This window comes from Pinus tabuliformis, chromosome 2_2, assembly GCF_031772625.1.
Source record: "Pinus tabuliformis cultivar Carrire ecotype Pingquan chromosome 2_2, CPIR1, whole genome shotgun sequence".
NCBI classification, from domain to species: domain Eukaryota; kingdom Viridiplantae; phylum Streptophyta; class Pinopsida; order Pinales; family Pinaceae; genus Pinus; species Pinus tabuliformis.
Window position 1 is genome coordinate 1,119,312,223 of NC_142300.1, and position 14,360 is coordinate 1,119,326,582.

The following is a 14,360-nucleotide window of genomic DNA, read 5'->3' on the forward strand; positions in this document are numbered from 1 at the left end:
TCAGAGTCTTCATGACCAAATTTATTACAGATAGAGCATTCAATTTCATTTTCAAGCGCCGAGAAGTTGTTATAGGTCCTTTTTGTAATCCCAGTCATACTTCTTTGCTTTTGAGCTTCTCTAGTCATGATTGTTTTGTAGGCAACACATTGAGCTACTTTGTGACCGAAGTTATGGCAAGAGAAACATTGGCCATTGAAGAAACTTCTGCGATTATCAAATTTACCAGTCATATGATTGTGATTTCTATTTTCATCCATTCTTGAGGTAAATTGAGAGGATCTTGGCTGATTGTAGCTTTTGTTCGTCTTTAAGGTGAATTGTCCCTGATTTGTCTGGTAGTCTTTGTTTATTCTTGATGAAATTTGTCCCTGTTTTACCTGGTGATCTCTGTTTGGCTTTTGCTCATATCTTCTTGCAGCATCGAGATAACTCTTCGAGGTGGATGCTTGAGATGTTTCTCCATTATACCCCAGACCTGTCTTAATTAGAGGAGAGCGCTGTACATTGATGATCTCATCCAGAGTTTCCGATCCTTTAACAAATTTAAGATTGAGAGCCTTTGTTTTCTCAATTTCTTTTCGAAGCCCAACAATTTCACATTCTAACTTTTCAAGAGATTGTTCCTTTTCATCAAGTTGGATTTGCAGAGTCTCAATGATCACATTCTTTTCTTCTAAGCATGTCTTGAGTCTAGACATCTCCTCATAATAACTATCTATATCTAGAGCATCCATGTAATCATCATCTTCAAAAGCCATTAAAAGTTTATAGGGATTACCTCGTTCATCTTCATCGTTATTTGATAGACCATCACTGTCTTCATGGGTGTAATAGCTCTTCTTATTTGCATTCTGTTTCTTGTTCCATCTAACATGTTCCTTTCCCTTGTCAATCTTATCCTTATGAGGACATTTGGCAGCATAGTGACCTACTCTTCCACAAGCAAAACATTTGAAGGGTAACTTACCTCTGAATCTGCCAGTACCTCGTTGAAGATTTCTGACAAAATTTGATTCTTCTTCTTCTTCTGACACATGACTTGATTCAAGGTACTCTCCTTTACCTGAAGCCTTGAAGGCAACTTCTCTCCTATCTGAAGGACCTCCTTTTCTCATTTCATAAGCAGTTAGAATTCCATGCAGCTGTGACATGGTGAGAGTTCGTAGATTCTCCTTTTCTTCTATGGTGGACACTTTAGATTCAAACTTGGTGGACAAGGATCTTAGAACTTTTTCAACCACAATAGCCTCTTTTATTTCTTCACCCAAGTTTTTCATGCAGTTAACAATCTCATCTACCCTAAGGAAATAGTTAGCCACACTTTCATCATTATACATTCTGAGATTCTCATACTGAATCCTGAGGGTTTGAAGTTTAGCACGCTTTACCTGTTCATCTCCTTCGTAGCTCAAGACAATCTTGTCCCATATTTCTTTTGCGGATTTATATTGCATAACCTTTACGAATTCTGATTGAGATAAGCATCCCAACAGAGTATTGACTGCTTTAGCATTTGTTTCATATTTCTTTTTCTCGGCCGCATCTATAGGAGTAGCTGAAGGAAAAGTGTAGCCTGTCTCTATGATATCCCAAACTTCCGTACCAAGAGATTGAAGATAGGCAGTAACTCTTACCTTCCAATAATTGAAGTTTGTCCCATCAAAAATCGGTGGCCTGATTGATGCTTCCCTCTCGTAGTTGCTCATAATGAACGATCTTCCTTCAAGCGATCAAGCTTCTCTGAAGGACCTGCTCTGATACCAATTGTTGGAAATAATACTGAGAGGGGGGGGGGGGTGAATCAGTATTATTAAGTTCTTTTCAATATATCTTCCTTATTTATACTTTGAATTATTCTTCAGATATTGATCGTTGCTTTGTATGTCAGTACCATAAAATAATGAGCATGAACAAGATAAATAGATAGTCACACCAAAGAACACCAGATATAAGGTGGAAACTCAATGTGGGTGAAAACCACCTGCTGCAATATGTCTCTATCTTATTTCAATTAGAAACTTCTTTTACAATGAGTTTGTACTGGTGCAGTCATTTACCAGTACGCAGGCTGCAACCTGCAGAGAGCTACAACTCTCTCTCTCGTTTTTAGTTTTTCCTGGAAGGGAGCTACAACCCCCTACTTCGTTCACGTTTCATTAATTTTCAGACTGGATCCAAGAAGATCAAATGATCATAAAGTATAAATGGTTCTTCAGAAATACCCAAACCTCAGATCAATACATGTTTTCTTTATACAGCGGATCACCGACGCGCCAACCCAAGCACTAGCTATAAATAAATATCTGATCTGGTCACCTTTTAATCAGAGGTTGTATATGCCAGAATCATACCATAATGCAAAGGACATACATGTTATAGAGCACCCAGAGGCTAGACACAAGACAAACCCAATATCCGGACCCAGAGACCTTTAGCGAATCAACAGAAGACGCTATATCAGAGTTAAGGAATGACTGCTACTTCCCTGCGGTTGGCTGCTCTCAACTGAACTGCAATACCCCCGAAGCGATGCGGATCTGCCGTCCTGCGCGCATTCTTCTTGAATTCAGTTCAGTAGATTGCTCCTTGACAGATCATAAGAATGCCGATCTATTCTCCCTTAAGATCTTCAATTCATAATCGATACCTTGCCACCGGATCCCCTTTTTCTTTATATAGTCATGCTTTTGATAATACCATGAATCGAAACCAGAGGATCCGAAACCTGAGGCGCAACTGTTTTGACCAATCTCTTAAGAATAGGCTTAAGCGGGAAAAACTATGAAAATGGTCCCAAAACCACAAATGCGGACTTTTAACATAATGCATCCACACTTAATAATATATCGGGTCCGCTCCTTTCATCGCTATCGGCGATTTGAAGTGGGAGGCTATTATAAGATGGGCGAACACCGCGGATGCGATTTAATATGAAATGCTTTTAATTCCTTCATCGGGTCCGACCCCTCTTTTCGCAATCGGAGGATTGGGGTGGGCAACCATTTATGTATTCCGATATACTGTGGACGCAATATTTTTATAAACCATGTTTTGATGCCTTCATCGGGTCCGCTCGCAATCGGAGGTTTCAACGAAGTCCGACGCGCATATATGCCGAACTGCGGATGCGATATTATTATATATTGCCTTTAATGCTCCCATCGGGTCCACTACCTCTTTATCGCAATCGGCATTTAGGGCTTTTAAGCATCAGACGCGATATTATTATACGTCAAGTTTAATTCCACCATCGGGTCCGCTGAGTTATCGCAATCGGAGGATTTGAGGTGGGCGACCCTTTATGTATTGCGATACTGCGGATGCGATCTTGTTATAAACCATGATTGATGCCTTCATCGGGTCCACTCCCAATCGGAGGTTTCAACGAAGTCACTTAGCTGGACCCCCGACGCGCATGGATGCGATATTAATATAAACCAATTTTTAATGCCACCATCGTGTTCGTTGCGATATGCCATCGGGTCCATATGTGCCGAAAGATATTTAACTTGTGTTGTTTCCGCCAAAAAGGAAAAAGGCCTTTGATTATTGTAAAAGCATATATATATGGGTTTTACGCACCCAACCAACTCCCGATAATATAAATGCATGCATATATGGGTTTTAGGCGCCCAAATACCTCCGATAACATTAATACATGTGTATATGGCCTTTCTTCTCTCCTCTTGGCTCTTCTTGTCCCCATCATGGTGTATATAAGAGAAATGACTGTCTAAGAGAGGGTTGCCATCAAGTTCAACATATGTTTATAATGCCATAATGCCAACAATGTCAACAAGTGAAGGATTTCCATCAACATCCTGCTAGGTTGTTACAACCCTTGCTCACTCTAAAATGGAAATGGGAGATAATATCAATGGACTTCATCATTGGTTTACAAAAAGCTAGGAGGAAACAAGACTCTATTATGGTATTGGTAGATAAACTCAGTAAAATCTACCTTCAAGGCCATTTACATAGCAAAAATGTTAATAAATGATATATTTAGACTCCATGGCATGCCTAAAACTGTGATTTCAAACCGTGATGCCAAATTCACTTCCAAATTTTGGAAGGGTTTATTTGAAGGAATATGAACAAAATTAAATTTCATCACAGCTTATCATCCTCAGAATGATGGTCAAATAGAAAGGACCAATCATATCTTAGAATATATGCTAATAATATATGTTATGGACAAGCCTGCTAAGTGGGAAAATCATCTCCACTTAGTTGAGTTTTCCTATAATAATGAATATCAAACATTTTTGAAGGTGAGTCCTTTTGAGGTACTGTATTGTAGACGATGCAAAATACCTCTAAGTTGGGATCATCCTGAAGATAGGTTAGTCTTTGGGCCAAATATAATCAAAGAGATGGAAGAAGTGGTTAAACAAGTTAGGCAGGATTTAAAAACAACTGAAGGTCGACAAAAGAGTTATGACGATTTAAAAAGAGTTCAAATGAAATTCAATTGTGGTGACCACGTATATTTAGAAGTGAAGCCAAATAAAATCACACTTATACATGGCCAATGTGCAAAGCTATCACCCTGATACTATGAAATTTTTAAGATGTTAGCAAGGATTAGACCAATTGCATATCAACTTGCTCTTCCAACACACATAAAAATTAAGAATGTATTTCATGTATCCTTGTTAAAGAAATATGTATATGATTAAGCTCATATAATTGATTGGAATGTTGTACATGTAGAACTAGAGGGAGAGTTCTTGGCAAAACCTCTACGATTCTAGATTGGAGAGTAATCATGCTTCGGAATAGAGACATAACTCAAGTGAAAGTTTAGTGGAAGAATTTCAACTTGGAAGAGACAACTTGGGAGTTGGAGGATGCTTTCAAAGAAGCACATCCATCTCTATTTTAGAAAGTTGGAATGAATTTCAAAAGTTACGAGTAGACATTGGGATGCTATCAAGTTCAAGCGGGGGATGATATGAATATCCCTTAACTTGAATATTTTGTTGTGAATTTGTATATATAGTTAAGTGTGATTGTGTTTTAAATTTAAAATACTTATTTGAAAATAGTTTATTAGTGTGATAAACCAGTAAGTGTTGAATTTAAATCTTGCATTTATAATGTTGTTAATAAAATAAATATAGGGAAACTGATGTTAAAGTTATAGCTAGTTGAATGAATTATGATTGTAAGTTAATTGTTGATATTGATTACCACTCATTAAGTCCTAATTTTTTTAACTAAATGATTAAATTATTAATTATTATGAAAGTAACTGATCATTAACTTCCCTAAAAGGGAGGAGGTTGTCTTGGAAAGGGGGGAAGTGGAGATCATAAATGAGCTAGTAATTACCTGCAACCTATTGGGTGAGGTGGAGGTAGTTACCAACTACCAACTAATTGGGTATTACTTTTTTGATCTTGTTGGAATAAAGAGGCACACATAGCTAATCTGGTGGGAGGCAAGAAAGAAGGCAAAAGTAATACAAAATAAAGAGCTTGGTGTCTTAGTGCTTGGGGGGACACTTTTAGTGAAGAGTGTCAAAGGTTGGGTGGAGCTATTGAGATTTTGTAATAGTTTCTAGGCTTATAATTTCAAGTTGATGTCTTGAACCTTCACTATATAAACATTTTCTTCTGAATTTTGGTATTTAAGGACAAGCACAATTAAAAATGCACAAATGTGTGTTTTTAGAATTTAGAATGAATTCAATTGTTAGTATAACTACTTTAATGAGAAAGACTCTTGGAATGTACAAATAGTAAATGCATGTAAAATAAGTTTGATGTACAGAAAGAAACACATGATATGATTATTAACACATGTTGTTGTGATAGATACTTTATTTGAATTTATATATGTAAAATTTAGCTTTCTATATACTCGTGCAGATAAAAACTTAAGGAACACACACACACACACACACACACACACACACACACACACACTATTAATACAATATAAAGACCATTATAGACATAGTAGTTACTTAGACCTATAATATCCTAGGCCTAATAGAAAAGTTGTGTGTGTGTGTGTTATATAGTAATACATGTCAATTATAAATATAAATAGGATTCATATAAATGACTTAAAGTAACTAAGAGGAATAATATACCTAGAAGAGTAATTATAACAATGGATGAAAAATGTAGATATTTTATATAAAGTCAAAGAGACCATATTAATTTAGTCTTTTTAGAGAACCAATATGGTAAATACTAATATACAAAACCGACAAACGGTTTAAATATTGAAGGAATAAAAAAACTAAATTAAGAAAATTTCTGTAGCAAAGGTTGATTGATGTAATTTAAAAGAATCATATGAATGTAATAAATTGAGAGCAAGAATAATTATGACATTTAAAAAAAGGAAGGATAAGAACATATAAATGGATGAAATAAATTCATGTACTCATTTAATTAAAGACAAATAATTCTAGTGTTGTATTCACAAAAAGAAATATGCGCAAATAGTAGAATAGATAAAAAATTGATCTTCAATACATACAACCAATAAGTTTTTGGATTAAGGATACCCATAATTAAACTACATATGCGGGCATAAAAAGTGTAATGGCTATAACTTCCAAAAATATGGAAGTAGAAGTTAACAACAATAGATCACAAACAAGTGACAAAAGTCTTGAAGTTTAGGCTCGAACACAAGAATCTCGTGCAAGTAGATAAGCATACAAGAACACCTAACCTAGTAAGGGAAGTCAAATGTCCTGTAAGTCGGATGAAGCATTCCAATATGGAAACATCGAAGGAAAAATGAATTGATAAACTTGCAGAAATGATACTCGCACATACACGAGAACCACATATATTATGTCAATAGTCATTAATAAAAATTAACAAGAGGTATGAAGGAAATAAAATAAGCTAAATTGTGTTTATTACTCGAGTGAAGGTGTTGTCGCTACAAAAAGCACTCTCCAAAATTTTGCCAATACTTAAATTTTGGAGCCTACTGTGGATGTTACGATTGGTAGTTCCATAGTCACTTCTTGGTCAGTCGATGCTTTGTTAAGTCTTTAAGCTTGCTTCTAGATCGTACGTGTCGAAGTCACCTGCTGACATATGCTCAGTCCGTAATGCATTCATGAAAGCATTCCTTCATGCAAGCTTCAACAGGTGTGGCATAATCCATTAAGACAGTTCCTACGCAATGTTCAACCCATGTTGGTAGTTAGTGCACATTGTCATTAACAATCCCTCACTTTTTTTGCGATTGAGCTGCTATTTTAGTGAGTTTCTCCAAATGTCACCTTTTGCGTACTTTCATCTTCACAAGTGTCATTTTCATGCTTATGACTGTCGTTTTTGCTTGCATTCACTTTGATTAGTTTCATTATCATGTTATTTTTGTTTGAGCATGTGTTGTTTTCATTGTCGTTCGCATATCACAAGTGTCATTCTCACTTTTCTTGTCATATCGCAAGTGTCATCTTTTGGCGTGGGAATTGCCGCTTATCGTGTAAAGTGTAGTTTTGGTTTGTTTCAAGGGGAAATATTTATGATGAGTTGTTCTTATCATGTAGACATGTTTCACACTCATTTCCAAAGTTTTAAGCATTGTCGCACAAGTGTTGCCACTTTCGTCACAAAGTGTATCTTTTGTGTCGCATTTGGTAGGAGCCGTGGTAAAATTGTCACATTGAAAAAGGTATGTTGTTCATATGTTTTTTTATTTTCATATCATCAAGTGATCTAAATGTGTGATCATGATCAAATTCTCTCTTTTGATCATCTTCATCTCACTGATCCAACAATTAGTCAAATTGGGAAAACTTCCCGATCGAGCCACTCAGCATAAACTACACATTGCACAATATTAACCTTCAAGCAACACCCTTTTCCCTTGGAAGTATGCAATTCACAGTCTCTGCTTTCTAGGACTTCACACTCCACAATCGTAGTGCTCAAGCTTAGCCTCTGACCTCCAAAATTGGGCAATCTCTCTCTCTTGCCCAGCCAGAACTACACATTGTGCAGTCTCAAGTTTCATGCCTCAACCTTGAGCTCTTAAAATGCACAATTGTGCAATCACCTAGCCTCACCTACCTTCTAGAACTACAGAGTAGGAAAAATCAATGCTCAAGCCCTCAACTTGGCTCCTTCAACCCCTAACTGCGCAGTTGACTTGTCTAGCCCACCCTGAACTAAGAATTGCATAGTCTCAAGGCTCAATCCTGACCCTTAAGCTCCTGAGTTGCGCAAATTTGCAGTCACTGAGTCCCTTTCTTAGCCTACCACCTAGTTACAACTCAGTTAGTGGATCATCATGTAACATCTTAAACTAAGGTTTTATCGAACTGATATTGTCTTGTCATGAGTGGATTGCAGACATAGGTATTCTATCATGCTATGATAGGATGATGATGAATGAGATGGAGAAGGAGACCATGCTAGAATATAACCTTTTAGTTGCAAAGACAAGCTAATCCATCAAGAGAAGACAAATGGACATTGATTTGCAACAACCACTGAGGACCAAGACCACATTGGAGACTCCTTATCGTCAAGTCATGAGGAGGAGGAATAAGCAGATCATGTTCCATATTTCAAGATTTCAAGAAGAGAGGAAGGAAGTAGAAACCAAGAGTGACTTAACACTGCCATGTCATCATGCAGTAGATGCCACCAGTGTCATGTCATGTCATGTCATCAGTCATCATGTGCCACATCATTTTATGGAATATGTAATTCAACATTGGAAAATGTATTGTAAAAATAATAAAGGAGTTTGGTTGTGAAAATCCAGGGTACTGGCACAATACAAACTTGAATTCATATCAGAAAACCAACTAATTTGGCCTATATGAATTCTTTATTTTGTTTTACTCCTACTTTTGTTTGATTTTGCAGAAATAATTCTCCAATAAATGCAAGACTTGAGGACAAGTCTTAACATAAGCGAGGGGGAAGTTTATTATAAAACTATGCAAATAGTTTGAGCATCTGAATTACAGAAGGAACCTGAATTACATGTCAGAAGGGACCTGATACATTATTGAAAATATTGTGAAGAAGAGACCTAAGATATCATTATGCAAAAGGGACGAGTATTATATGACAAAAGCAACGTAAAATATTGTTGAAAAGTACATGTCAGAAGGGACCTGAAACATCAATTCAAAATTGCAAAAGGGACCTAAACAACATCAACATTCAAAGATCCTGAATCAATGTCAGATGCGAAAACACGAAGCAAAAATAATTCTCTACATTTCAATATATCTTGGAAGAGCTATCATTATGATAATAAAGACATTATCGACCATCATTTGATCGGAGGACATCATTGACATCAAATATTTTATGGGAGTACAAGTACAATAAGTGAAAATTTTTCTCTTAAAATTTCGATTTAAAAAAATAATAATTTTAGAAGTTGTTAAGCCTAATTTAGTGCTTAATATGCATTCCATTACATTTTACCTATATCCTACCATACCTTTCATTTAACCTACATTAACCTACATTAATCCATATATCCTTACATTACCCTAAGCATTTTGATCCAAAATTGAAGACAATATTTTTGCCCTTAAGAAATTCTTTTGTTGCTTATACAAACCAAAAAAGTTAGTATCATTATCAAAAGTTTTTGATTTGAAAATGACCTATCCAATGGTCATTCCAAAATCAAAATATATATATCATTTAAAAAATGTGCATATAAGAAATCATGACAAAAGTTGAAGGTGCACATATATATATTATGGAAAAAATGGTATATATATCATTACAAATATGTATGAATGCCAAACTATAAACAATAAAAAAGGTGCATACATATATATATCATTTCAAAAACAAATGGAAAAATGAAATGATTAAATGGGCATACAATGGAAAGTTAAAGCATGAATGAAAGACGAGTTTTCTAAGAATGTGGGTGATGAGGAATTACAATGATAAGACAGTGATATACATCGTGGAAGAAAGGACGAAGAGAAATGATGTAAAATGGACACATGGGCAGCCAAAGGTACGCAAGTCAGAGTGTGTGCTGGAATGGTGAAACGGTCAAACGCCTTCAAATAAACACTTTCAAACACTGTGTAAACCACTGTTATTGTTCACTGTGTAAACACAAACCAAGATCTGTGTTAAATGTTTCTTCCACCGCATACAACACCCTCGTGGAAGGAGAGAAAAGTAGAAAAATGCAAACAAGGAAGAGAGAGGGCTACGTAAAGCAAGAACCCTGAACAGAGGAAGAAATGTAAAATATATAGGCAGTCGTGGAAGGAAAAAGACATCAGTTTTTGAGAAGATAGAGGACCGAGATTTTCTCAGTGTTTAGATTGACTGAGCGCTCCAATAGACTCCAGAAATACCACAAGAAAAGGTAGGAGATCGCCTCCAGATTTCCATAAATTGTTGAACAGATTTCAAGGGAAGGAACTCATGTTAAGTTTTGAAATATGTCATGTTAAAAAGGAGTTAAACTTCAGTTGAAAAACATGAGTGTTTGCCACCATTAAAAATGTGTTTCCCATTGATTTATTGAATGAATCCTTGGAAATATCAAAGGAGATTTCTGATTGAAATGGCGTTGTCTAAAGTTATCTCAAAAATATTCACAAAATGACTTCCAGATCAGATTATTGAGCAATTTCCTCATGCATGGTTGTATGTGAAAACACAAAGTTTTTTATTTTGATACATACAAAGAGCAGAATTTTTCCTATTTTTATACACGGTGGGCATAATTTTTCCCTATTCTCATATATATAGTGTAAAATTTGTTCCATCCATGTGCACAATGAGAATTTTCAAAATAAATAAGGGATTTTTGATAAATTTTGGCAAAAACAAAGATTTAATTATGAGCTAAGGAGCAATAAAAACATGGTCAAAATGTTTTTATAATCTTTGTACACATAGAGCAATGTTTTTTTATGGGTTTTTAAGAACAGTGAACCTTTTTGCAGCAGAACAAGAGGACTGAAGAAGATTGATTTCATTTATTTGTGAAGAGCATCAGAGAATAGGTAAGCCTTATCACCATAATGCATGAATAAGTCAACAAAGATCTATATGTGTGCATAATTTTTTATTATCAAACTGAGAATGTTGACAGTGCAAGGTTACATAAATTGGTTTTTAGAGCATGTGGCTACCAGGGTAGAACCAAAAGATTTCCAAATTGAGCATTGGAAAAAAAGACCATAGAAAAACTTTATCAGGCTGATCTAATAGGTTTCCTCCAAAAGTTTAACGGACACAATGAAAGCATCACCAAGGAGCTCATAAACACTTATGCACAAGATCAAACCATGGTGGGGAACTTAGTTATCCCATTAAGTCCAAATTCCATTTCTCAAGCATTAGATCTACCACTGTCATGGGAATAATATCATAAGGGCTTGCACTTTAAAGATAAGGGATGGACTTTCTTTTTGGAGAAAAATAGGAAGGGATATTTGTAATGACCCATCATTAAAATAGAGAGCACGAGAATATTAGCATGCATACGATGCATGCATATGATAGCTACATATGCATGTATCGCATGCACTGCACTATTAACTATATTCTAAGTTACCTAAAATACTAAATATCCTAACTCACCCCTTCATATAGAAAAGTCGCATTTAACCATCAGCACATATTTCTTAATGCCTCATGATTAATGAGTGCTCACCAATGATATTAAGTTTAAAAGTATAAAGTAAAAGAAAAGGGTTATAAAGAAAATAAATGTAAGGAATTATGTAAAGCCTTAAAAATCAGGTTATATAATTACCTATTTAAGAAATTTTAAAATAAAGTATATGAATGAATTATTAAAGGGATAATCTAAGTCAAAATAAAGCATAAGACAAATAATTAAGCATATGACTTAAGACTTTAAATTAAACATATAAAAAGTATAATCAAAGTGAAAAGGCACATGTTAAAATATCTTGAAGATAAAATCTGATTCTGCATGTTGAGAGGTGTCATTTAGAAAAGAAGCGGTGGGCTCATAGGTGGAGGGAGCAACCACCGTCAATAAAGGGTACATAAGGAGAGGACGAGGGCAGAGAAAGGGGGGTGTTCTTTGCCTTGAGCGTGTTCCTTGCTGTGAGGGTATTTGCTGTAAGGGTATTTGCTGTGAGTGTATTTGCTGTGAGTAGAAAGGAAACTGATTCGGGTGCTGTTGGAGGAGGAAGGTGCTGTTGGAGGAGGAAGGAGAGGAAATTTACATATACTGGTTTGTGAGCCTTGCTTGTTTTGAAGTTTCTGGGCACGGGGGAACGGTATGCATCGGTTGAGAAGCATACTGGGTCGAGTATCTAGGTATACTCGATTTGGCTGGGTGGTTTTGGTTATTCGGTAATGAGAGTGCGGGAGCAGTTTTGAAGCACCCTCACCGCAACAGCAGTAGCAGGCCAGGTAAGTATTTCTTCAAATCAATAATGGCTCTTTATTTAACAAGGTCACTACAATATTTGATAGAACCAAGGGCAGAGGGAATGGTCTAATGAGCCATGGGCAGAATTAGTGTTAATTATTCAGAAATTTTTCACATGTGACATTAGGCATAGTGTGGTGCATCTTTATCATATCAGATTTCTCCAGCATATCAAGGGAGAAGTGAAAGTCAATTTGCCATACTTCTTCTTTAAAAATTTGATTAAAATTATAGAGAATGTGAGGAATGAAACTAAACCCAAGGAAACACAAATCTACCACCAGGAAATCATATAAATTCTTTTAGAGTATCAAATGAAAGCCAAGGGTGTAGTGTGGAAAGAGTTTTTAGTTCAACATCATTTTGAAGAACAAATCATAGAGGAGAAGTTTAAACCAATTCATGAAACACGGAGATTCACCTCTTTATCCAAGGACAATGTCCAAAAAGAAACAAAATACTATTATGGTTGAGAGAGAAGCATCTTTCCTATCCATTCCTAGGAAGCATAGGAGAAAAAGTCCAGCAGAAACACGTAATAAAGAGAAATACCCTGAGGTACAAATTGTTGAAACACCTTCCACAGAAAAACAAGTTGATGAAATCATTGTGAGATTACAAAAAGAAGGCTATGAAAAGACATTAGAGAGATATTCATACTTTGATAATGTTGAAGCCACTTCATTTGCCAAATACAAAAGAAAATAAGGAAAAAAGCTGCACCTTAGCAAAATAAAAGAGTTAACAGATCAATTGGAAATAAACAGAATTTTAGAGAGGCACTTGAAGAAAGAAAACAAGACATACAAGAAAAACAATGCAAATTGATAAAGGAAAATGAAAATATGAATGAAGAAGTTAAAAAACTAAAAAGAATAATCTTCTTTCCAGGCAAGCTTTCAGGTGGCTTAAAGACAAAAACTCATGGAAGAACAAGTATGAAAGACAAAAAGTCATGGCTACAATCGACAAGGGAGAGTAGTACAAAGGAATTGATTGTACACTATAAACAACACAGTAGGAGGCATCTAAATCAGGTACAATGTCTATATCAGAGCTCAGAAGGTCCAAGATAAAGAAGCAAGCATGAGGACATGCTTGTACATCAGCAAGGGAGATATGTTGGCCCTCGTTTTTTTATCCAATTTTGCTTAATTAAATACACTTAATTTCCATGTTATGCATCCATTTACCATATATATACACTATATTTTTACCAATTTATGCAAATCCAGGTATATAAATTAAGTTTTGCAATTATTAGATGTTTTTACAAAAAATTGATTTTAAGTGCATTTTTGGACAAGACTAAAAATTCCGTAATGGCTTCATTGATGTCATACTTGCAGGACACTTGAGCACGATCTGAGCACATTTACAGAAAGATTGGGAACTAAGAATGGATGTGTACCTATTGGTTTGGTCAAACCAAGCTTAAACAGTCCCGGTCAACACTGGTCAAACATGACCAGTCATTCAAGCAATCTCTAGGAAATAGGCCAAATTTAGGATTTTATGGGATTTTCCAGATTTTGAGTGATTGGATGGATGAGCTCGACCTAAATAGATAGGATAAGGATATACATAGTTATTAGAGACATTTTAGTTAAGTTTATTTTATATTTCTCTATTTATTCAAAAACATTGAAGGCATGAACATGTAAAATTTGTATAACTTTATTTTGAGATTTCTGAACTTTGTGAGTTAATCAAAGAGACTAGTTCCATATTCTTTTCTGTTGTTTTTTTATGGTTAATGCTTGATTGAATTTCAGTAGCTGAGAAGTACTTTTAGTGTGCGAGGCAAGGGTGGATAGCCCCCATACCGAGCTAAGTGCACATTCTGGTTAATTTAGTTGCAATTTCCTGAGCTAGTTTAGTTTCATGTTTAATCAGTTAATTAGATGTATGTTATGAAACCAGCTCAAGAAAAGATAGAAAAGATAGATCAACGC

General features: G+C 35.5%; 1 long non-coding RNA gene across 1 annotated transcript in view; it reads left to right on the forward strand.

The window, feature by feature from the left end:
* LOC149197326 (uncharacterized) overlaps nt 1-14,110 on the forward strand; it is a 63,198-nt gene extending 49,088 nt beyond the window's left edge. The window contains exon 3 of the long non-coding RNA XR_016254756.1: nt 13,755-14,110. This is a non-coding gene — a long non-coding RNA (uncharacterized LOC149197326). The remainder of the gene's footprint in view (nt 1-13,754) is intronic.
* The last annotated feature ends 250 nt before the right edge of the window (nt 14,111-14,360 follow it).